The sequence below is a fragment of the Chlorocebus sabaeus genome, chromosome 16 (assembly GCF_047675955.1).
Source record: "Chlorocebus sabaeus isolate Y175 chromosome 16, mChlSab1.0.hap1, whole genome shotgun sequence".
NCBI lineage: Eukaryota > Metazoa > Chordata > Mammalia > Primates > Cercopithecidae > Chlorocebus > Chlorocebus sabaeus.
In genome coordinates, this window is record NC_132919.1 from 5,697,676 (window position 1) to 5,720,160 (window position 22,485).

Sequence of the window (22,485 nt, forward strand, 5' to 3'; positions counted from 1 at the left end):
TGCATTTCTGCTGTGTGGCCTTGGTGCTGCTGGTGGGAACAACCCAGGTCTGGCCTCCACAGGGACAATCACAGGGCATGCAGGCCTAAAGTCAAGGCCCCTTCAGAGGACTCTCTCTGTGGTCTGAAGACCTTCTTGCTCATTTTAGCAAGAATTCAATATATGTTTCACTAAATGATGGATGAATAGAAGGATGGTTGGTTGATTTCAGGTTCACAGGAAGAGGGGATTAAAGACTGCCTTTTAGACCTTGTGGGTGACATTAAATTAGAGCATTCATAAAATGAAGCAGGGGTATATTTCTTCTAGTATTAATATACAGTAATTCTAATTGGACTCCAGTGGTAATTCTTACTGGACTTAGTTTTCACTTTGAGACTCAATTGAGCAATTTTAATTGGGTGTGTGGAAATTCTTACAGGCCGATGTAGATATTGTTGTACATGTAAAACTTTTAGAGGTTAATTTAAATATTAGATCTTATTCTCTGGGGAGAGTTTGGGAGCAACCACCGTGGAATTGAATGCTGCTAACAATTTAGAGCAGGGGTCAGCAAAATGTGGCGAATGGGCCAAATTCGGCTTGCAGCTTATTTTGTAAATAAAGGTTTCCACGAACACAGCTGCACTTTTTCATTTATATATTGTCTATGGCTGATTTCAAGCTACAACAGCAAAGCTGAGTAGATGTGTCCAAGGCCACATGGTTTGCAAAGCCTGAAATATTTACTATCTGACCCTTTACAGAAAAAGTTGATTTAGAGGCTTCCACTTGAGGGCTTCCTAGGGTGAGTTGCTGGCTAACGACTCTGTAAATGTCCTGTGACCCCTCTTTTTATTTCATTTGGAAAAGATGCTGGGATTTTGCCAATGCTTAGAATTATATTTAATACATATGAGATTCCTGGGAGATTCTTTGACAGGCATTATAAAGCATCTACTATGTGCTAAGTGCTAGAGATGCAAAGACCATTGGGCTTGCAAAGTCTAACCTTTCGTTGAGATGCATTGGGCCCAACACTGCTGTCCAGCCATGGGGCTGTCTGTGAACCTGAGAATCATTATTCTGGGAGGGGTGAGATTTCCAATTAAGGCTTTTATTGACCTTTATGATCTGAGACTCAGAACCAAGCGATATTGGGAAGGACACACAAGCTTATGGAAATTGCCCAACTTGAACAGTTTGGGTGAGATTTATCTGCAGGAGTGGCAAGCTTATTTCCCCTGACAATTTTTTTACGTTTCATTTGGTCTTATTTCACTGCTTGGGAAAGGTTTTCCCCTAACATTTTTTTGTTTATTTTTTTATCTGGTGATAATGTTTTTGAAAATACTAAGTGGTATAAAAGGCCACTCGGACACAGGGGATTTGAGCAAACCTAGGGCTTGGAAGAGACCTTTTGTCTTGATGAGTACCATCATTAGAGCTGCCGGCAGAGCTGCCCTGGGGTTCCTGGACCACCCAGATCACCTGGTTATATTTAAGTTAAAGAAAATGGCAAGGGGCAGAAAAGGGGTGATTGGATATTGGGGAGACAGAATGCAAGTAGAATTAGGGAGCTGGAGTGGGATGATGGTTTGTAAACTACTGTGTGTGTGTGTGTGTGTGTGAGAGAGAGAGAGAGAGAGAGACAGAGAGAGAGAAGAAATGGGGGCAAATCACACCTGGGTCCTACAGGGGAGCTTGGGCTCAGCCATTATCTACCTGGAGTGCTTCATGCAAGCTTGTCACTCCTTTGTGTCTCTTTCTTTAGCTATAAATGAGGGATAACAATTGTCTCTACTTTCCACAATTGCTATGAGGATTGAGTAAAAGATGCATGGCAAGCTATTGGCCTAGAGTCCAGTATAGAGTAATTATATTTTCTTACGGGTTTCCTTTATTCCCGTTATTATTATTATTATTACCCCTGCATGATTATTATTATTATTATTATTATTAATTTTATTTTATTTTTTTGAGACAGCGTCTCGCTCTGTCTCCCAGGTTGGAGTGCAGTGGCATGATCTCGGCTCACTGCAACTTCCACCTCCCTGGTTCAAGCAATTCCCCTGCCTCAGCCTTCTGAGTAGCTGGGATTACAGGCGCATGCCACCACATCCAGCCAATTTTTTTGTATTTTTAGTAGAGATGGGTTTCACCATGTTGACCAAACTGGTCTAGAACTCCTGACCTCAGGCAATCTGTCCACCTCGGCCTCCCAAAGTGCTGGGATTACAGGCATGAGTCAGCACGCCCAGCCACCCCTGCATGATATTAACAAGGCTGAGGCTGAGGCTGGTTGGAAAGACCTTGATATGTTGAGTCAGAGCCTGAAGTCATCACTGGGAGGTGAGGGTCTTATAACTCTGTCTGTGGCAGAGATGGACGTGGGTTTTACTTAGGCAGCTGGGGAAGGAGTGAGCCAAGGAGAGAGAAATATAACATCCGTGCATTTCCATCTGAGGAGTCTAAATTCCTTCTTTGTCCTTTTAATCTGGATTTCTTTTAGACCTATTAACTGTAAGAATGACTGTGTTGATTAAACTCTCCTAATACATTTTTGAATTCATCACCAAAGCAGTAGGAGTCTGTCCCAAATGTCTCCTCACCTCTTCACCCCACAAAACACCCCAGCCTACAACACAGAAGTTGCCCTTTGTTTTTGCTGACTCCAATCACTGTCACAGCACTGGGTTGAGGGCCAGCCCAGCACTTCTGAGGATCGTATCTTTGGTAGCCAATCCCTTGTCGCTCTGGACTTCCTCTTCTTCCAGTACCTGAAGATCTTGTCGAAATCTTGAGAACCCTGTTGACCTGTCTCCCAGGCTGGAGTGCAGTGGCATGATCTCGGCTCACTGCAACTTCCACCTCCCTGGTTCAAGCAATTCCCCTGCCTTGTCGCTCTGGACTTCCTCTTCTTCCAGTACCTGAAGGTCTTGTCGAAATCTTGAGAACCCTCTTGACCTCCCTTCTAATGGTATGACCTAATTCATTCGCAAAGGGCTTATCTTCCAAAGGGAGAGGGGTCTATGATAGAAACTTAGCAATGTGATTGTTGCATAATGTACTTGTTAAATTCAATGAACAGTGAAAATTCCTTGGCATAACTTAAGCAAAAGACAGGGCTTGGTTGGCTGGATGTGTCACCGAATCCCAGGGCTGAAGGGCGGTGGGCCTTTAAGGCCTGGTACTCACCAGGAAAGCCATCAGGATACAAGGCTGCCATCTGCCTCATTGCCTGATGGCCTCTTATTTCTTTATTATTATTATTTTTTGTATGTAAGCACCTTTTCATTCTTTTTTTAATTTAATTTAATTTTTTGAGACGGAGTCTCGCTCTGTCGCCAGGCTGGAGTGCAGTGGTGCAATCTTGGCTCACTGCAACCTCCGACTCCCTGGTTCAAGCAATTCTGCTGCCTCAGCCTCCCGAGTAGCTGGGATAACAGGCACGTGCCACCATGCCCAGCTAATTTTTGTATTTTTTGTAGAGACGGGGTTTCACCATGCTGGCCAGGCTGGTCTCGATCTCCTGACCTTGTGGTCCACCCGCCTCGGCCTCCCAAAGTGCTGGGGCTTTTCTTTCTTCTATCTTCAGCCTGATCTTTTCTATTCTACTTACACATGGCTCAGAGGTGGTTACCTGGGCCCTGGCTTTCCATGATATCCCAATTCATAATTCTTCAGAGACTGATTAGAGTGTCTATTAATTTAAAACTTGTAGGAGGAAGACTCTGGATAGCCCAGCCCAGCCAGTGGATTGGCTCCCTCTGGGTCAGCCGCGACTCACCAGTCACTAGGCGTCAGGGGATGCAGCGTGCTCCTATATTTCCTGAACATCTTCATGCAGACAGGTTCTGGATAACACACCCTCTTGAAAGAGACTTTCCCCATGCTGGAATGGCATTCTGCACCCTTATCAACAGACACAACCTCCTGCAGGCCAAGCAGCGGGGCCTGTTGGGAGGAATTTGGTACCGTCGGCAGCATGACTCCTCAGGGGATCTGTGGATCTCTAGGTCAGAGCCCTCTGCTGCAGGTTATGTACAGGCTGAAATTTCACCAGCAGCAGCTACAGTCAGGTCACAGGCCAGTCATTATAAATACCAAACGTGTTTGGTCCAAAGATGACCTGTGTTATAAACTACCGGTCCCAAGGACATTACCAGCTGGGAAGTATGAGATTCTTTTAAATCGGAGAATTGAGAGAAAATGCATAACTGTGCAAAATCACCAGCGAGGGTGCCTGGAAGCTGCTGCTGCTTCTAGTCAAATGGAAATCTTTCCATGATGCCAGGTGGTGCCGTGAAGAGGCAGAATTCTTCCCCTAAGCCCACGTGCTCATCTGGTCCCTTAAACCAACAGCTTGAGAAATTTAGATTTCCTTCGGCATTCTTTCAAACTCCGGGCCTAGTGATTTCTTCTGGAATTTTAGAAGAGCTTATTATGCCATTTCTTTGGGGGGCCCTGGGAGGATCAACCCTTTCAGGCTTCAGTTTTCCCAGGGTGGAAATGAGAAGCTGAACAAGATGATCCCTATGGCCCCCTCAGTCCCGATTTTCTGTGATTCTGTGGCAAGAGTCCAGGCTTGGGTGAAGCAGGACTGACAGGATAAACTTTGCATGGCTTAAAACATGAGGGCTCCCAAGCTCATGGGTCTGTGCTCCTCTTTGATCTGTTTCATGCTCATGCCGTTTGGCTGGCTTTTCTTTCTTTCTTTCTTTCTTTCTTTCTTTCTTTCTTTCTTTCTTTCTTTCTTTCTTTCTTTCTTTCTTTCTTTCTTTCTTTCTTTCTTTCTTTCTTTCTTTCTTCTTTCTTCCTTCCTTCCTTTCGTTCCTTTCTTTCCTTCCTTCCTTCCTTCCTTTCGTTCCTTTCTTTCCTTTCTTTCCCTTCCTTCCTTCCTTCTCCTCTCTCTTTCTTTCTTTTCTTTCTCTCTCTCTCCCCTGCTCTCCCTCTCTCCCCCTTCCCCCTTCTTCTTTCCTTCCTTCCTTCCTTCCTTCCTTCCTTCCTTCCTTCCTTCCTTCCTTCCTTCCTTCCTTCCCTCCCTCCCTTCCTTCCTTCCCTTCCTTCCTTCCTTCCCTTCCTTCCTTCTTTCCTTCTCCTCTCTCTTTCTTTCTTTTCTTTCTCTCTCTCTCCCCTGCTCTCCCTCTCTCCCCCTTCCCCCTTCTTCTTTCCTTCCTTCCTTCCTTCCTTCCTTCCTTCCTTCCTTCCTTCCTTCCTTCCTTTCCTCCCTCCCTCCCACCCTCGCTCCCTCCTTTTTCCTTTTTCCCTTCCCTTTCCTTTCCTTCCCTTCCCTTCCCTTCCAAAACAGAACTCACTTTGTTGCCCAGGCTGGAGTGCAATGGCACGACCATAGCTCACTACAGCCTCAACCTCCCAGGCTCAAGCAATCCTCCTACCTTAGGCTCCTGAGTAACTGGAACCACAGGCGTGCACCACCACGGCTTGCTAATTTTTCTTTTTTTAATGTTTTGTAGAGATGGGATCTTGCTATGTTGCCCAGGCTGGTCTCAAATTCCTGAGCTCAAGCAATCCTCCCACCTCAGTCTCCCAAAGTGCTGGGATTACAGGTGTGAGCCACTGTTCCTGGCCACCCTTTGGTTTTTCAAACCATCCTTGAGCAAACCTTGAGGCTTCTGTTGGAGGGTCTCCTTTGTACTAGTCCATCAGCATCGTTTGTTCATTTGGATTCTCTGCTTTGAAGTTTGACTCGATAGTTGATTAGCACAGAAGCTAACCAGGGAGGGCTGAGAGAAGAGGCGTTCGAGAGAGAAAAAGGCCTCTTGCTGCTGCTGCCCCTGTTGTTGCAGGAACGCTTCTGCCTTGTCAGGGTCTTAGAGGACCAAACATATTTTTACATATCCTAAGACATCTAGAATGATCCAAAAGTTATCAGAAGGCTTGGAAATAAAAGTAGGATTCTATGACTAAAAGGGTCCTTAGAGTAAATTACTTCAATGGCCCCATCCAGCCAGGGATTTCTGCTCCATTGTCACCAAGAGGTAGTCAATGAACCTTTCTTTGTATAGCCCAAGTGATGGGGAGCTCACTACCCCCTGAAAAAGCTCTTTCAATTTCAGAACATCTCCAATTGTATCAGTTTGTTCCACCTGCCCAACTCAGATGGGTCCCCCTTAGGAGCTACTCACCTGAAGATGACTCTTGGGTCGCCAGTTCAATCCTGCAGATATTTGTAAATTGTGAGCTCGTCCATTGGAATCTTCCCCTTTCCAGGCTAGGCAGCCTGAGAACCAGCAACTGCTTTTCTAAGCATATAGCTTCCACTTCCCACCTCATTTTGGAGGGCACTTGTGGAACTCTGTTCTTCAGGTGTGACCTGACTCACCCGAAATAAGCAGTTGTGAGCTTCTCCCCAGTTCTCTAATGTCTTTGGAAAAGCTATTTGCTCACAGGTATTTGCCAAGGAGGGAGAGGGTGTGTTTCAGCTTCTTGGGTTTATGTCAAGAACAGACTGGCCTGGCTCTGAACGTCTGGGAAAATCCTAATACCTCATTTGCTATCAGTTCTTTCCAGGCCTTTCTTACAGAACGTAAGAGCAAAAATAGTTCTCATAGATCATCTGCCTTAGCCTCTCTTCCCATTTTACAGATGGGGAAGACTGAGTCCCAGAGGGAGGAATCGAATGTCACTCAGTGCTAGAAAAATGGGAGCCAAGGTCTTCCGGTTCTTAAGTTCAGCGAGATCACCTTTCATCTGAAATAGAAACGCGGATGATCCCTGAGTGTCTTTGGAGCCTGGGATCCATGGGAGCTTTGGCCCCATGGAACTTGGATACCCATCTTCTTCCCGTGGTCTACGATTTCCCCTATGCCGATCCTGTATCTGCACTCTGAGCTCAGGAGTCACTGCCTCCAGCCTTGACCTTTCTTCCCCTGCCCCCACCATCTCTGGAACTCAGCCTCTTTCCAAGTCATCAACTTATCCTCACAAAGGCAAGAATAAAAGAAAATCTGCTAATATTCAAGCAACTTTGCTAAACAAGCAACTCTTTCAGGGTGACTATTTATTGCTACTTATGATGACAGATTATCTTTCTGATTTCCCCCAGCACATGTCTCCAGAGGAAATTAGATACAGTATTTTCCTTAAGCGGGGCCAGGAGAGAAAATGTTGCTATAAATACTTAACAACTTGTCAGGGGAGATTACAAATATTGGCACGTCCTTCACAATGTCACGTTGGTTATTGAAGCTGTTGTAAGAAATCAGGATGGTTTCTTTTCTTCCTGCTCCAAGGTAGGGCTACATTTTCTGAGGCTGGAAGAGGTGCTCCCAAAGGAGACCAGACTTAAGCCCAGGATCCTGGCCTCCCCAGCATCTGTCGTCCCACCAGGGCCAGAGAGCTCTGGGTCCATTAGCTCCACTGTTTTCCAGCAAAGGGACCTTGAGTAAACCCTTTAGCTCCTTAGTGTCTCAGTTTTCTCTTCTGAATGATAATGAGACTCTGACTCATCTCAAGGTATTGCAAAGATTAAATGAGGTGTTGAGTGAAAATTCCCTGATACGTGGTGGGTGAGCCACACATATAGACCCTATTGTGTCCCCCTCCTGGTCCATGAAGACCACCCTTATCAACAGACATGGACTACACAAAGCCTCATTGTCTTCCTACTTCCAGTGTTGCTTAGGAGGAATTTGACCATAATAAGAATAATACATGCAGTTAATAAAAGCTAACATTTCTGAATCTCTTACCTGTGGCAGGATTGTTCTAAGGCCTTCACATGGATTAAGTCATTGAATCCTTCTAGCGACCTTATGAGAGAGGTACTACGGGTTTAGTATCCCTTATCTGAAAACCTGAAATCCAAACTGTTCCAAAATCTGAAACTTTTTAAATGTCGACATTAGGCTCAAAAGTGATGCTCATTAGAACATTCCAGATTTTGGATTTTTGGATGAGGAGTGCTCAACCAGTATGTATGATGCAGATATTCCAAAATCTGAGAAATGTCTGAAAAACGCTTCTGGTCGCAAGCATTTTGGATAAGGGAAACAGCTTGTAGTAGCATCTATCTGTCTTTTACAGAGGAGGAAACTGAGGCAAAACGACCTGCTCACGGCCACAGAGGCAGAAGGGACGGGGCTGAGATTGGTCTCAGGCTGTGATATTCATGCACTAAATAAACCAGATATGTGGTCTCTGAAGGGGGGCTGCTTCTCGTTCCTTTCTAGTAATCTCTCTCCTCGGCACCTTTAAGGATTTCCTCTTGATCCTTTATGTTCAGGAGTTTTACTGTTATGGATTTAGCTATGGATTTTTGTTTTGTTTTGTTTTGTTTTTGTTTTTGTTTTTGAGATGGAGTTTCACTCTCATTGCCCAGGCTAGAGTACAATGGTGCGATCTCGGCTCACCGTAACCTCCGCCTCCTGGGTTCAAGCGATGCTCCTGCCTCAGCCTCCCTAGTAGCTGGGATTACAGGCATGAGCCACCGCGCCTGGCCTGGATCTTTATTTATCCTGCTCAGCACCTGGTAGAATTTTTAGATCCATCGTCTCACGTCTTACCTACATTCTGTGAAATTCCCGGCTGTTATCTCTTCAAGCACTGATTCTGTGTTATCTCTGTTTCTCCGGGAACATCCTAGCAGACCTATATCGAAGCTTTTGGAGTTGATTTTCATGTCCCTCAACTTTTCTTTTGTATTTTTCAGTCTTTTAATCTCTTTTTTGCTATGGTCCATTTGCTCTTTATGTCCCCAATTTTGTTCCTTGGCTAAGTTCAGCCTTCTGGTCAGTGTCTCTGTCGAGTTTTAAAATCTCAGTAACTCTCGTTTCATTTCTAAGGTTTCTAATGGGTTCCTTGTCATAGCCATTTCCTTTTTATTCCGTCATTTTGTTTCTTGTGTCATGCTTGCAGTCCCCTTCTTGACCTCTTCAAGCCGATGACAGTGCTTGTCCTGCAGCTTCTCAGAACGTTTTGTTTGGTCTCTTTTCCCTCGCACGTGGTTTCATTCATGGAGTTTGTTGTGAGCCCTCCACGGTGGCCACTTCCTCAGCAGCTTTGTGCCCCCTCACTGTGAGTTCACCTGGCGGATCCTGAGCTGGGCTGGCCTCCAGCGGGGCGGTGCCTCAGCAGCCTCCATCTCATTTCTAGGTCCTATCCCCCTTGGCACTCAGGTCCAAAAGGTCTTGGAGCTATCTTGGGTGGACAGGAAGTGATTTCCAGTTCTCGGCCTCCTCTGGGAGGCATCCCTCTGGGCTGCAGCCTGGGGCGGGCTATGTGGTTTTAGCCTCCACATACTGCCACTGTGCCGCTTTGCATTTCATTTCTTTTAGAAGCCTGGCTTTAAAAACTACAGCGATATCCCTTCCTTATTTTTGAATATGCATGTATTCCCCCCTCAACACTAGAAAAGTCTGGAGTGGAAAGTAGAGGTTTTGTTGTTGTTTTGTTTTTGTTTTATGAGACAGAGTCTTGCTCTGTTGCCGAGGTGGGAATGCACTGCGGCACGATCTTGGCTCACTGTAACCTCCGCTTCCCGGGTTCAAGCCATTCTCCTGCCTCAGCCTCCCGTGTAGCTGGAGTTACAGGCGCATGCCACCACACCCGGCTAATTTTTGTATTTTTAGTAGAGACAGGGTTTCGCCATATTGGCCAAGCTGGTCTTGAACTCCTGACCTCAGGTGATCCACCTGCTTCAGCCTCTCAAAGTGCTGGGATTACAGGCGTGAGCCACTGAACCTGGCCAAAAGTAGGGCTTTTGTTTTGTCTTTGTCCACGATCTTGAATCAGAAACTCTTTCTCATTATTATTCTTTGTTAAAATGAAATAATCAGTGTATACAAAAGAATATATATAATATTGGTCATCACTCATAATAATTCATAATAATAAGACATAGACCTGTGAGCTGGCCCTTAACTTATCACCAAGACAAGACCAATACTGTTGAGGTCACAGCATGTTCCTTCCCGATCCCATCTCTTTGCCTCCCCTCATGCCCAGGAAACAACTCCTCTTGGGTATTTTCTGTTTATCTTTCTGTTGATTCTCCCCTCCATTACTTTTTCACCAAATCTCTCTTCTCTTCTCTTCTCTTCTCTTCTCTTCTCTTCTCTTCTCTTCTCTTCTCTTCTCTTCTCTTCTCTTCTTTCCTTCCTTCCTTCCTTCCTTCCTTCCTTCCTTCCTTCCTTCCTTCCTTCCTTCCTTTCTTTCTTTCTTTCTTTTTCTTTCTGCCTCTTTCTCTCCTTCCTTCCTTCCTTCCTTCCTTCCTTCCTTCCTTCCTTCCTTCCTTCCTTCCTTCCTTCATTCCTTCCTTCCTTTTCTTTCTTTCTTTTTAATTTTGAGATGGAGTCTCATTCTGTTGCCCAGGCTGGAGTGCAGTGGCACAATCTTGGCTCACTGCAACCTCTGCCTCCCCGGTTCAAGCAATTCTCCTGCCTCAACCTCTCCAGTAGCTGGGATTACAACAGGTGTGTGCCACCACGCCTGGCTAACTATTGTGTGTGTGTGTGTGTGTGTATATATATATAGTTTTTTTTTTTTTTTAGTAGAGACAGGGTTTTGCCATGTTGGCCAGGCTGGTCTCAAACTCCCAACCTCAGGTGATCTGCCCGCCTCGGCCTCCCAAAGTGCTGGGATTAAAAGTGTAAGCCACCATGCCCGGCCTCACCAAATTTTTTAATGCATGGAAGTGCCGTAACATTGGCTCTTTATCATTGTACTATAAAGTTGCAAAAATAATTACAAAACTGCAAAAATAATGAATACACATTGTCACATAAATGGACCAATGAGTCCATGAAACAACACAGAAATGAGGAACAGACTCAAGTTTGTAAGGAAATTTTCTCTATAAAAAAGGAGGTAATGTAAAGCAAGGCATTCAAAAAAGATGTAGGGCCATTTGTTACCTATTTAGAATAAAATACATTCTAGATTCTTATCTCACCCCTTACATGAAAAGGAATCTTGAATGTCCAGAAAGACAGTGGTCCAGGCAGAGCTGGCTGTGCTTCTCTGCAAACGTGTGCTATTTCCCCCTCACTGGATCTATGCTGCACTTGAGTTATTGTGGGGAGAATGGGATCAGGGCACAGGAGAGACCTCGGCAAGTGGGAAAACGGCTATCCACGTTCCATGAGCCTCACCTGCTTCCAGATCCTGCTGTGTCACAGAAACCCCGCCTGCCGGCAGCCAGTGCCTGGGGAAGGCCCCGGGCTTTTGAGCGCCCCTTCTCGAAAGAAGCCTGTCCTGCCGGAGGTCCTAATTAAACACAGGGCAAGACAGCGTCTGCAGCGATGCCTTTGACAGGGGAGAGGGCTGGTGCGTGGCAAACCCGGCCATTTATCAAACGTACATGCTTGCATTGCTCAGCGGGTTTGGGGACCACGTTAATAAATCACTTTTTTATTTGAAAGCAGCTCCCAACACACAATAGAGCCACTTGAGTCATCTCTCTGTCCAGGGCTTGGCTTCCACAGGGCCCTTCCAGCCAGCCTGGTTATTTTTAGCTGTAATTAAAATTATAACATACAGTGTCATGGACCCCATTTCTGCTAAGTGACGTGCAAGCAGTTGTTTTTTTTTTTTTTTTTTTTTTAATTAAACTGACTGTAAAAACTTTTCAATTTGGGGATATTTAGGGTGTTCAAGGAGAAAACCACCCTAACATTCATGCCAGATGACAGCTAGTCAATGAGGAGAGGAAAAAATACCCCACATTGACTCCGTCGATCTCTCTGCTCTCGCCACACTAAATTACAGAATTAATAGGCTCTTAGAAAAGACTGACACACAGTTACTGTGAGAAAGACAATTAAATGTGGAAACCCATTTTTCTCACCGCATTGAATTTTAACGGGAGCCTTTGAGACTCAATAAATCTCTTTTCTATTTCTTCTTTGCTTTCCCATAAGTTCTTCAGAGAAGCACCGAGAGCGTTTAAGAGGCTTCTCCCCCTTGATCATCTCTAACTACTCGTTAAGGTGATGTTTTCTTCCAGAAACTTTCTTTGGAGATCAAGGAGAATTAGAGACACCGACATATTGGCCGGGTGTGGTGTCTCACGCCTCGAATCCCAGCACTTTGGGAGGCCGAGGTGGGTGGATCACGAGGTCAGGAGTTTGAGACCAGCCTGACCAACATGGTGAAACCCCATCTCTACTAAAAATACAAAAATTAACCAGGCCTGGTGGTGGGTGCCTGTAATCCCAGCTACTTGGGAGGCTGAGGCAGGAGAATTGCTTGAATCTGGGAGGTGGAGTTGCAGTGAGCCGAGATTGGGCCACTGCACTCCAGCCTGAACAACAGAGCGAGACTCTGTCTCAAAACAAACAAGCAAACAAAAAACCAAAAAAACCCCACAAAACACAATATATCCAATATATTTCGTTAGCTTTTTAGATGGCCTTCCTGTTCCTGCCTTGACCTTTTCAGTCTAGGTCAGATTCATTCATTTGTTCCTTCATCATTCATTTCTTTTTTTTTTTTTTTTTTTTTTTTGAGACGGAATCTTGCTCTGTCGCCCAGGCTGGAGTGCAATGATGCGATCTCAGCTCACCGCTACCTCTGCCTTCCCGGTTCAAGCTATTCTCCTGCCTCAGCCTCCCAAGTAGCTGGGATTACAGGCACGCACCACCATACCTGGCTAATTTTGTATTTTTAGCAGAGATGGAGATCCCCCCTGTTGGTCAGGCTGGTTTCAAACTCTCGACCGCAGGTGATCCACCTGCCTCGGTCTCCCAAAGTGCTGGCATTACAGGGGTGAGCCACCACGTCCGGCCTGTTCATTCATTTCTTTATTCCCTTGGTCAACACTCCAGCTGTCTTGCTTTCTCTAGGGGCTAAGCTAAAGGGATTGGTGGGGGCCCGCTCTTGCTGTGGTGAAGTTCAGTCTAAAAGAGATATAAGCAGTTGGAGTGAGACAGAGGGAGCTGGAGGCACCCAGAGGAAGAGTCAGTTGACACACACAGATGCCCTCCACCCTCCCTGCGCCCACACCATCCAGCACCTCGGCTTCTGCCCGCAGGTGTCCGGCGCTCACCTGGCGTGAAATAGGCACTTGCTAAATGGGTCCCTAATTGACTCAACTTGTTAACCTTTTAGTCAAATCCTCCCAAGGTTATGGTTCCAACTCAAATCAGGCTGCTTTCTGTCCCATATGCTCTCATGATTAATTGCAAAGAAAAATCCTTTCTGAAGAGAAGGGGAAGAATTTTTCTTTTTTTTTTTTGTTAAGATCCCGCTTTTCTCCCAGCCTCAGCTGTTCAGCAGTCAAGCGTCTGTCATATTTCGGTCCTTTAACCACTCGTCATTTCTGACTAATACCCAGTAGGCAGACATGGGGTAAGATTTCCAAGATGATAAATGCTTCCCTTCTTATCTTTTGATATCTGGAAGTAGAAAATTTCAAGGAAAAAGGGTTTTACACCAAGACGACCATAAATCTCATTGTGTTCACAACAGAAGGCTGACCAGAGGAGTTTATTAAATCTGTAAAGGATTTGATGTATATCAAACTGTTACATAAAGTCAATACTTTGGAGAGAAACGGACGATAAATACTCAGCAAGAGGCAATATTTCTATCAGGGAGAAGGCAATCGCATAAAGATTAGGGGAGCAATTTCAATATTGCGTGTCTCTCCGCAGTAAGGAGACAGGTCTTGTTTTCCAGAATGATCACAGGGGAAAGACCAAAGGCGGGGCAGGCAGCCTTCTGGGCTCAGCTAATCCCACCATCCAGCTCAGACGAGGGGTTATGGACCGAACCTTTTGGTCCCCTCCCCAAATTCATATATTGACGCTCTAACTCCCAGTGTGGCTGTCTATGGAGATAGGACCTCTAAAGAAGTAATTAAGGCTAAATGAGATGTAAGGGAGGGGTCCTGATCTGGTAGGATTAGTGTCCTTATAAGAAGAGACACTGGAGGCCAGGCGCAGTAGTTCACATCTGTAATCCCAGCACTTTGGGATGCGAGGCGGGCGGATCACGAGGTCGGGAGATCGAGACCATCCTGGCTAACACAGTGAAACCCCGTCTGTATTAAAAATACAAAAATTAGCCGGGCGTGATGGCGGGCGCCTATAGTCCCAGTTACTTGGGAGGCTGAGGCAGGAGAATGGCGTGAACCCCAGAGGCGGAGCTTGCAGTGAACCTGGCTCGCGCCACTGCACTCCAGCCTGGGCGACAGAGCGAGACTCCGTCTCTAAAAAAATAAAAGAAGAAGAAGAAGAGACCCTGGTGAATTCCCCCCATCACTTGCCTGCACAAAGGGGGCCATGGAAGCACACAGCGATTTGGCAGTGATCCGGAAGCCAGGAAGAGAGGCCTTATTAGACACCCACCTGCTGGGCGCGGTGAATTACGCCTGTAATCCAACACTTTGGGAGGCCGAGGCGGGTGGATCACCTGAGGTCAGGAGTTCAAGACCTGCCTGGACAACATGGTGAAATCCCATCTCTACTAAAAATGCAAAAATTAGCTGGGCGCGGTGGCGTGTGCCTATAATCCTAGCTACTCAGGAGGTTGAGGTAGGAGAATCGCTTGAACCCCGGGAGGCAGAGGTTGCAGTAAGCCAAGATTATACCATTGCACTCCAGCCTGGGTGACAGAGCAAGACTCCGTCACAAACAAACAAACAGCCACCATGCTAGCAGCCCGATCTCAGACCTTCAGCCTGCGGAACTGTGAGTCGACCAATGCAATGGCCCGTCTCCACTTGGGAAGGCTGATCTCACTTTGAAATTGCAAGATGGCCACCTTCCTCAACATCTAAAGGCCACAGCGCAGATGGGAAACCCAAATCATGTTGCTGTTTAAATAATCATAGCTTCTACACTTAATCTATGGGCTTTTCAGATATCGTCTCATTTAAGCCGCTTCTTGAGGGAATCCTCACATCAATCTTTAAAATAAATAGTGATAATGCCCCGATTTTCCATCTGGAAACTGCCAAGCTCAGAGATATTAACTTACTCAGGACCCAACAGATGATTACTGGGAGGGTCAAGATGGAATCCAGTTTCGGTGGTTTCCAGGATAGTCGAAGGACCATTCTGCTATTCTATGTCTTGAAGTCATCCTCTTTCCAGTGAGATAGCTGAGGCTTGGAGTTATATCTACCAAGACCAATCATCTAATAGAGGAAGGGAAAGTTTGGTTAATGCTCTGGATAAGTTGTCTATACAACACTAAGCATCTGAATATTTTGATGCATCCAAATATTCCACTGTCTGACCCAGATGTTCCCCAGCAGGCCTGACTGCTCTTCGAAAGGATAGACCATTTCTCTTCCTTTCCTTCCTCCTTTTAATGAGCACAGCCCCTTCCTTCCACCATATGTGTGGAAGATAAATGAAGGAAGGGAGTCTGAGTGAGCACAGCGACTGTGTGAATATAGAGAGGCCACTGCGGAGGGACTGAGCACTTGTCCTTTAGGAGTGGCCACTTCTCGTTGCTTTTGTGTGTCATGCTTTGTCTTTCCAACAGATCTATGGGCAGTTGAGAGTGGGGCTGTGGCTCTGTATCCTGCGGCCCCTTCCCCCGTGCTGAAGATACTCTGTGCAGGGTGTGCTCTTGGTGAGGGAGTCCTCCTTCCCTATGCCCCCTCTTAGGCATGGCTGGGGGGTACCCACAATTGGAGTGCAGGGTCCTTTCAGTCTTAGGAGTTCTCTGATGCTTCCAGGTCCCATTTGGGGAGCAGATATTGTTGTCAAAGTTGGGGGACCGGACTGAGGGCCCCACACAACCACAGCTATTTCTCCCTGGAATCTTGCTACCCCCACCCAGGTCAGTGTCAGGTAGCTGAGCCCAGGAATCCACTGTTCTAGGACCACAGACCTCTCTTCTTCCTTCAACTCTGATGGAGCTTTCTCTCTAACTGGTGCGAGAAGCCCCAGAGTCCCCATTTTTCCTCAACACTCATTACCAGCAAATCCCACCTTCTTCTTTCTTCTGCCCCATCTAAGAGTCCTCGAAGTCCTCCACTGGGCTTAGGAAAAACCCAAACCAGAAAGGCACATAGGTCTTTCTGCTTTTTGCCATGACATAAACCTCCTGGAAGGTTCTGCACCCTGAGCTGGTTTCCTACTAGAACAGGAAGGACATTAGAAAATACAGGAAGGAAAAAAAAATCAAAGCCTGTATTCACAGGCACATGGCTGCAGAATATTGTAAGGCTGATTTTTTCCTCTGTATTTTCTAATTGTGAGTGTGAAGAGTGTGGGGAGTGTGCACATGGGTCCGTGTGTGTGTGTGTGTGTGTGTGTGTGTGTGTATGTATCTGTTTTGTATGTACATATGAAGGTGAATGTGTCCACGACAGAGGCCCCAGCCTGGCTCTGACCTGTGGTCACTTCTTGTTTGTCCTTGAATTCCTCCATCTTTTTACCCCTCTGTACCAGGCCAGCCTCAGGAGCCCCAGGACCAGCCCCGTAGTCTGCTGACGGCACCAGTGGGTGGAAGCCACTAGAAGTGGAGGGGAAAAGTGGGCTCCTGCTTGGCACCTGCTGTCTGCACTGCTGTTCATAAGGGTCCTCTAACTTGGCCCCATCATCTGACCTTCCAAGATACTTCCTCATGCCCCTGCCTTAATGCAATTTCTGTTTCCAGGAGCAATAATTCAAACTGAAAGCGGGGACTCTGGGCTGACCGCAGGGCAGCCTCAAGCCCAGAGTGGGTAGTGAGGACTCTGACTGCAAGGTGTCAGAGGTTCTAAGCCATGTGTGTGGTGACAGCCATATGCCTCTCTGGAGGCCAGGATGGAGGCTGCAGCAGACTCTTCAGCCATAGGAGCCCTTAAAACACACATTCCTGGGATCCTCCAGCTCTGTCAGGACCCTGGAGTCTGATGGACAGTTTTCCAGCTGACTCGATAAGTCCTCTGATTTAGAGTTACTGCATGGGGGCAGTGGTCAGTCTTACCCGTGGTCTGCAGCCCTGAGGCTTGCCTCGGCCACCCTGGTCACCACCTTGACCCACTGGTTAAGGCTATCCCTTGTCACTTTGACCAGCCACCTGCTGCTGCTGTGGGCCTCCCCTGGCCAGCTCCTCTCCCGCCTGCAATCCTGTGGGGCCAGGTCTGGAACATACTTCTTTCAGGCCTTGTCTTTCCTGCTACCTAAAGGTGGAAGTTCTTGGGCTCTCTCCCCTTTACCATGAAATACTCGTTCCTGGAAGCCCGCCTGGAGTGACTAGGAGCCCAGGGAAGCCTTCCTGTGATGGATGGGGACAGGAAGCCACAGCTGTCTCTATGGAGGACCAGCAGGAGCAGCAGCTGCATCTGCCCCAGGCCTGGCTCCAGAGCCCTGTCGGTGAGGCTGATCACTGTGTGCCTGCGCTCATGACAAGATCCGTCACCCAGATGATCTCTCTAATGGAGGGAGGAAAGGAATGGGCCTCTTACACCCTGAGTTGAGAATACAGTAGAGTGAATGCCATTAACTCTTGCGGGTACGTGTCTTGAAAATCCAGGGTGGTGCGATTCCTTTTGCCAGAGACTTCTCCAGACCCCTGAGGCCAGGGTCAGACCTGGGTGACACCCAGCTGGCCCCCACCTTCCCTTCCTCTCCTGTTAGCCTTGACTCTCCTCATCCAGAAGGATCTCTGAGAGAAGGAAGGCCCTGTCCTCAGTCATCTCCCAGCAGCGGGTGTGCTGATCCTCAGGGCCTGGTTCTTTCTCTCCCCTCCCTGCCCATGTAAATCAAGGATTTGGCCGAGTCTCTCTGTGAGCCCCCAGTGGGTCTGGCCAGAGGCTCTTCCAAAGGTTGTCTTTTTTCCCCCAGGAGCAGGAATCCACGGTCCATAGGGGCAGCAGCCAGAGGCAGGAATGGACTCGCCTCCACCTCAGTTATTCCACCTCCTGATTCACCTGTGATTATTGAGTTTGGGCTCTATTGTCAGTTATTGCCGTCTCTCCTGAAACCTCTGAGATCCTGGAGGGCCTTCTACCACCTGGCTGTTAAAAAACACAAAGGGGTTAATGGAGAATGACCAAAAGGACCACACCACGGCCCAGCCCCAGATAAGCCATGTGCCCATTGCATGGACCGGTAAACTAAGGTTCATAAACTCCACCAGCAGGTACAGGTTGAGTATTCCCAATCCAAAAATCCAGAATCTGAAATGTTCCAATGTGCCCAGGCGGATGTCTGTCTGATTTTCCTTGGCTGCCCTTCCCTTTTCCCCACCCTGCCTCGCCGGTTCCCTCTGGGGTTCTGCACTATCCCCTCCACACCATCACTGCTAGAATGTGAACCTCAAAAGCAAAACCTTGGACAAATGCTACCGTATTCTACAAATCATATAAAAATATTTTAGCCTATGTTTTCAAATAGGTACATGTACATCCAAATTCTAAAAGTATACAAAGGGTCAGAGCAGCAAGTCTCATTCCCAGCACAGTCTCTCTGCTACCTTGAGGCACACCCTGTCCACAGCTTCATGTGTTGACTTCCAAAGGGGTTCTATAGATTTATAATATCGAGCCCTGTATAATTTCCACAATTGGAGAGGTTTTGACCTAAAAAAAAAAAAAGAAAAAAGAGTAACCTCATGTGGATTGACCTAATTTAAGCATATTCTTATAAACCTGAATCATAATTATTTGAATAACAGGTTTTAGTATCAATTGCAGGAATAATTATTCATCTCTCTCATTAGGGATCTGGCTAGGGAAACTATTTGCTTTCCAGTTTATTCCCATCCTTCCTCTGTTTTCTTTTTCCTCCCTCACAGGTGGGGTGGGGTTGGATGACCCCTGCCAACAAGGTTTTCCATGCTCCCTTGACAACTGCCTTCCATGTGGATGTGGCCATTGGTCACCCCTTACCCATGACAGGTGGGACACTGGGGATGAGGAAGAGGGGGAAGGCAGGGTATCCCCTGCACCCCCCCATCCCTGGAGCATGTTTGGTCGTGTCTGCATCTTCTCTAGGGCTCAGCTCCCACCAGGAAGCTTGAGCAGCTGTTCTAGCCCCCAGGGGCTCCTCAGTTGCAAGGATCCTTCAAGGTTTTGGCTCCTGCTGGGGATCCTGGCTCCCAGGATTTGGAAAAGACATTTCCTTCCATGACCCTCCAACCCGCGGTGGTGGAGGCTCCCTAGTTGCCCATCTTTGGGCTTCCTCACCTACATTTGCCTTTTCAGCTTTTCTAACACCTCTGTTACCGGTTCCTTGTTTTAAATTCCTCTTTGTAAGAATTCTGTTTTCTTTACTGGCCCTTAACGGACACACTCCATTATTGCTCAGAATCTATACTTCTCTTCTCAAAAGAATGGCATCTGGTCTTTAAGCCTGGAATCCTTGGCTTCCTTGCTCTCACTCATCCAAGAAATCACCAAGTCCTGTCATTCTATTTCTGAGTATCTTTTGAACCCGCACCCTTCTCTCCTCCCCAAATCCCCTACCTTAGTTCAAGCCTCACGTCCTCCCTCCAGCCCAGCCTCCCAGCTTCCCGTCGTGGCTCCTCGTGCTTCACTTTCTACTCGATGGCCAGAGGGAGCGTTCTAACATGAAATCTGTTCATGCCACTCTCCGGCTTCAAACATATCCACAGCTTCTATGTCCTTCTGATGACATCCAAAGTCTTCTCCATGCGGTGGTTCTGCTTCCCCCTCAGATCTAATCTCATGCCTCTCTTCTTTTGCCACCCTCTGCCCGATGAGAGCCAGACATAAAAACAAAACAAAGCAAAACAAAAAACAGTTTCCTGTTTGCATCAGTTGTCTTTTAGCCCCTCCCTTTTTTTTTTTTTTTTTTTTTTGAGATGGAGTCTTGCTGTGTCACCCAGGCTGGAGTGCAGTGGCGTGATCTCAGCTCACTGCAACCTCTGCCTCCTGGTTCAAGCGATCCTCCTGCCTCAGCCTCCAGAGTAGCTGGGACTACAGGTGCCCACCACCACGCCGAGCTAATGTTTGTATTTTTAGTACAGATGGGGTTTCACCATGTTGATCAGGCTGGTCTCAAACTCCTCACCTCAAGTGATCTGCCTGCCTCAGCCTCCCACAGTGCTGGGATTACAGGTGTGAGCCACTGCACCTGGCCTCTTTGGGCCTTTTTTTATGGAGCACTTTTATCCCCCTCTCTCTCTACCTCATCGTCTGCCTAATCTCACTCATCCTTTATGTTTCACCTTGGGTGCTACTTCCTCCAGGAAGCCTTCCAGGATCTGCCAAGATTGAGTTGGGGGCCTTTCCTTTATATGCTACAGCATCCTATACTCCCCCTATGTTCTTATTGCTTTCCCTTCCAGATTGTAAGCTTCATGAGAGTGGGGGCTATGTTGGTATCATTTACAGTCAAGTCCTCCCTTCTTCACCCAGTGCCTGACACATGATAAGAGATTAAAGGGCTTGACTGTGGGGTCCAATTATTTGTGAGCCTGCAGATGCAGAACATGGCAACTCCCTTTATTGTGTCTGGCTGCAATGAACCCCCGGCCTGGGCGTGGAGAGACATCTTACTCTACTTGATTAAAAAATGTGACCTGTGTGTGAGGCTTGGGAGGGCCCCAGAGATGAATGGCTCGCAGCCCCTGTCAAAGGAAGCGCTGGCCTAGTTTCCGAGGGAAACCCTCCGTTGGGAAGTGTAATCGGGCCATGCACAGATTTGGGATGTACTGAAGTGACCTTAGCAGTGAGCTCCCAGTTAATTCAGAGGGTGGAACATGGTGCTAATGAGAGCAGAGTCACAGGGTCAGTCCTACCTGGAGGAGGGCCATGTCAGCCAGCAAAGCTAACAAAACAGCATTCTCTTCCAGACCAAGCCTGGCCTTGGTCCTAGACTGGGTTGCAGCTGCTGCCACGGCCTGAATTCCCCACGACTCAGATCCCTTGTTCCTCCTGCAGCACCACCAGCTGTGAGGGCAGGATGCCTGCATGGCCTCGGCCACCAAGTGAGCAGACAGGGGGTTGGAGGGACCAGAGATGCACAGAGAGGTTCGAGGATTCCCCCAGAGTTACCGAACCAGCACTGGAGCCAGGCGTGAGCATCAATAGAGGTAAATCATGTGCCCATTGCATGGACCAGCAAGCGGAGGTTCATTACCCAGCAAGCAAGCCCGGGTTGAGCATCCCTCATCTGAAAATAGGAAATCAGAAATGCTCCAAAATCGGAAACTTTTTGAAGCCCCCACACTTGAAAGAATTGCTCATTGGAGCGTTTCGGAGTTCAGACTTCCAGATAAGGAAGGTAAGTGTGACGCAAATACTCCACTTCTGCATAGTAAGTGTAATGCAAATGTTCCACTTCTGGTCCCAAGCATTTCAGATAGGGGACACTCAACCAACTGGGCCCTCACTGTGATTCAGGCTTTGTGCCACATGCCACCTGCAGATAGGATGGTCCTGACGGTCCAGAAGCTCTGCAACCGGCTGGAGAGTGGAACAGGATAGGATGGTCCTGACGGTCCAGAAGCTCTGCAACCGGCTGGAGAGTGGAACAGGATAGGATGGTCCTGACGGTCCAGAAGCTCTGCAACCGGCTGGAGAGTGGAACAGGATAGGATGGTCCTGACGGTCCAGAAGCTCTGCAACCGGCTGGAGAGTGGGGCAGGGAAATCAATGATGGTTTTAAAAGGGTCATGAGAGGAAACACATGACTCAGTATCTTGATGGCGGTGTTGTATACATGAAGACACACGGGGGATAACGTTGTATAGAACTCAGTCCATGCAGACAAAAAGAGGAGAAGCAAAACTAGGCGAATCTGAGTAAGTTCGGGGGACTAACGCTAATTGTGGTATTATTGTATAGTTTTACGAAGTGTTATAATGAGGGGAACTGGACAAAGTGTGCAGACATCTCTCTGTATTATTTCTTACAACTACACGTGGATCTACAATTATCTCAAAACATTTTGTTTTTTGTTTTTTGAGACGGAGTCTCGCTCTGTCACCCAGGCCAGAGTGCAATGACACGTTCTCAGTTCCCTGCAACCTCTGCCTCCCGGGTTCAAGTGATTCTCCTGCCTCAGCCTCCTGAGTAGCTGAGATTACAGGAGTGTGCCACCATGCCTGGCTAATTTTTGTATTTTCAGTAGAGACAGGGTTTCACCATGTTGGTCAGGCTGGTCTTGAACTCCTGATCTCGTGATCCACCCGTCTCGGCCTCCCAAAGTGTTGGGATTACAGGTGTGAGCCACCATGCCCGACCTCAAAACATTTTTTTGAAGAGCAAGTGTCTCTGCCGAGGCCATTCTCACCCTTCATTGCGTTAGGAATGGGCCACCTTCCTCCACTCCTCAATAGAGACAGGAAATCAGCTCTCCGCCTTGACTTTCAGAAAGGCTAGAGTAACCTCCTTTGCAAATTTTTCCTGTACTTCCTGCAACCAGAAGCTGGGGGTTCCACTAACTACGAGCCACTGCAGTCATAAGACACCTGTTGGCCGGGCGCGGTGGCTCACGCCTGTAATCCCAGAACTTTGGGAGGCCGAGGCGGGCAGATCACAAGGTCAGGAGATCGAGACCATCCTGGCTAACACGGTGAAACCCCATCTCTACTACAAATACAAAAAAATTAGCCGGGCACAGTGGCGGGCGC

At 47.4% G+C, this 22,485-nt stretch overlaps 1 protein-coding gene across 4 annotated transcripts in view; it reads left to right on the forward strand.

Moving 5' to 3' along the window:
• The window catches only part of WSCD1 (WSC domain containing 1), a 388,346-nt gene that overhangs the window by 120,836 nt on the left and 245,025 nt on the right, over positions 1-22,485 (forward strand). Inside the window, exon 6 of one of the 4 annotated variants that reach the window (XM_073004640.1) lies at positions 20,792-20,943. The exons of the other annotated variants lie outside the window; for them this stretch is intronic. The gene's annotated coding sequence lies outside the window, so the exon portion shown is untranslated. The remainder of the gene's footprint in view (positions 1-20,791; positions 20,944-22,485) is intronic. 4 annotated transcript variants of the gene reach the window in all.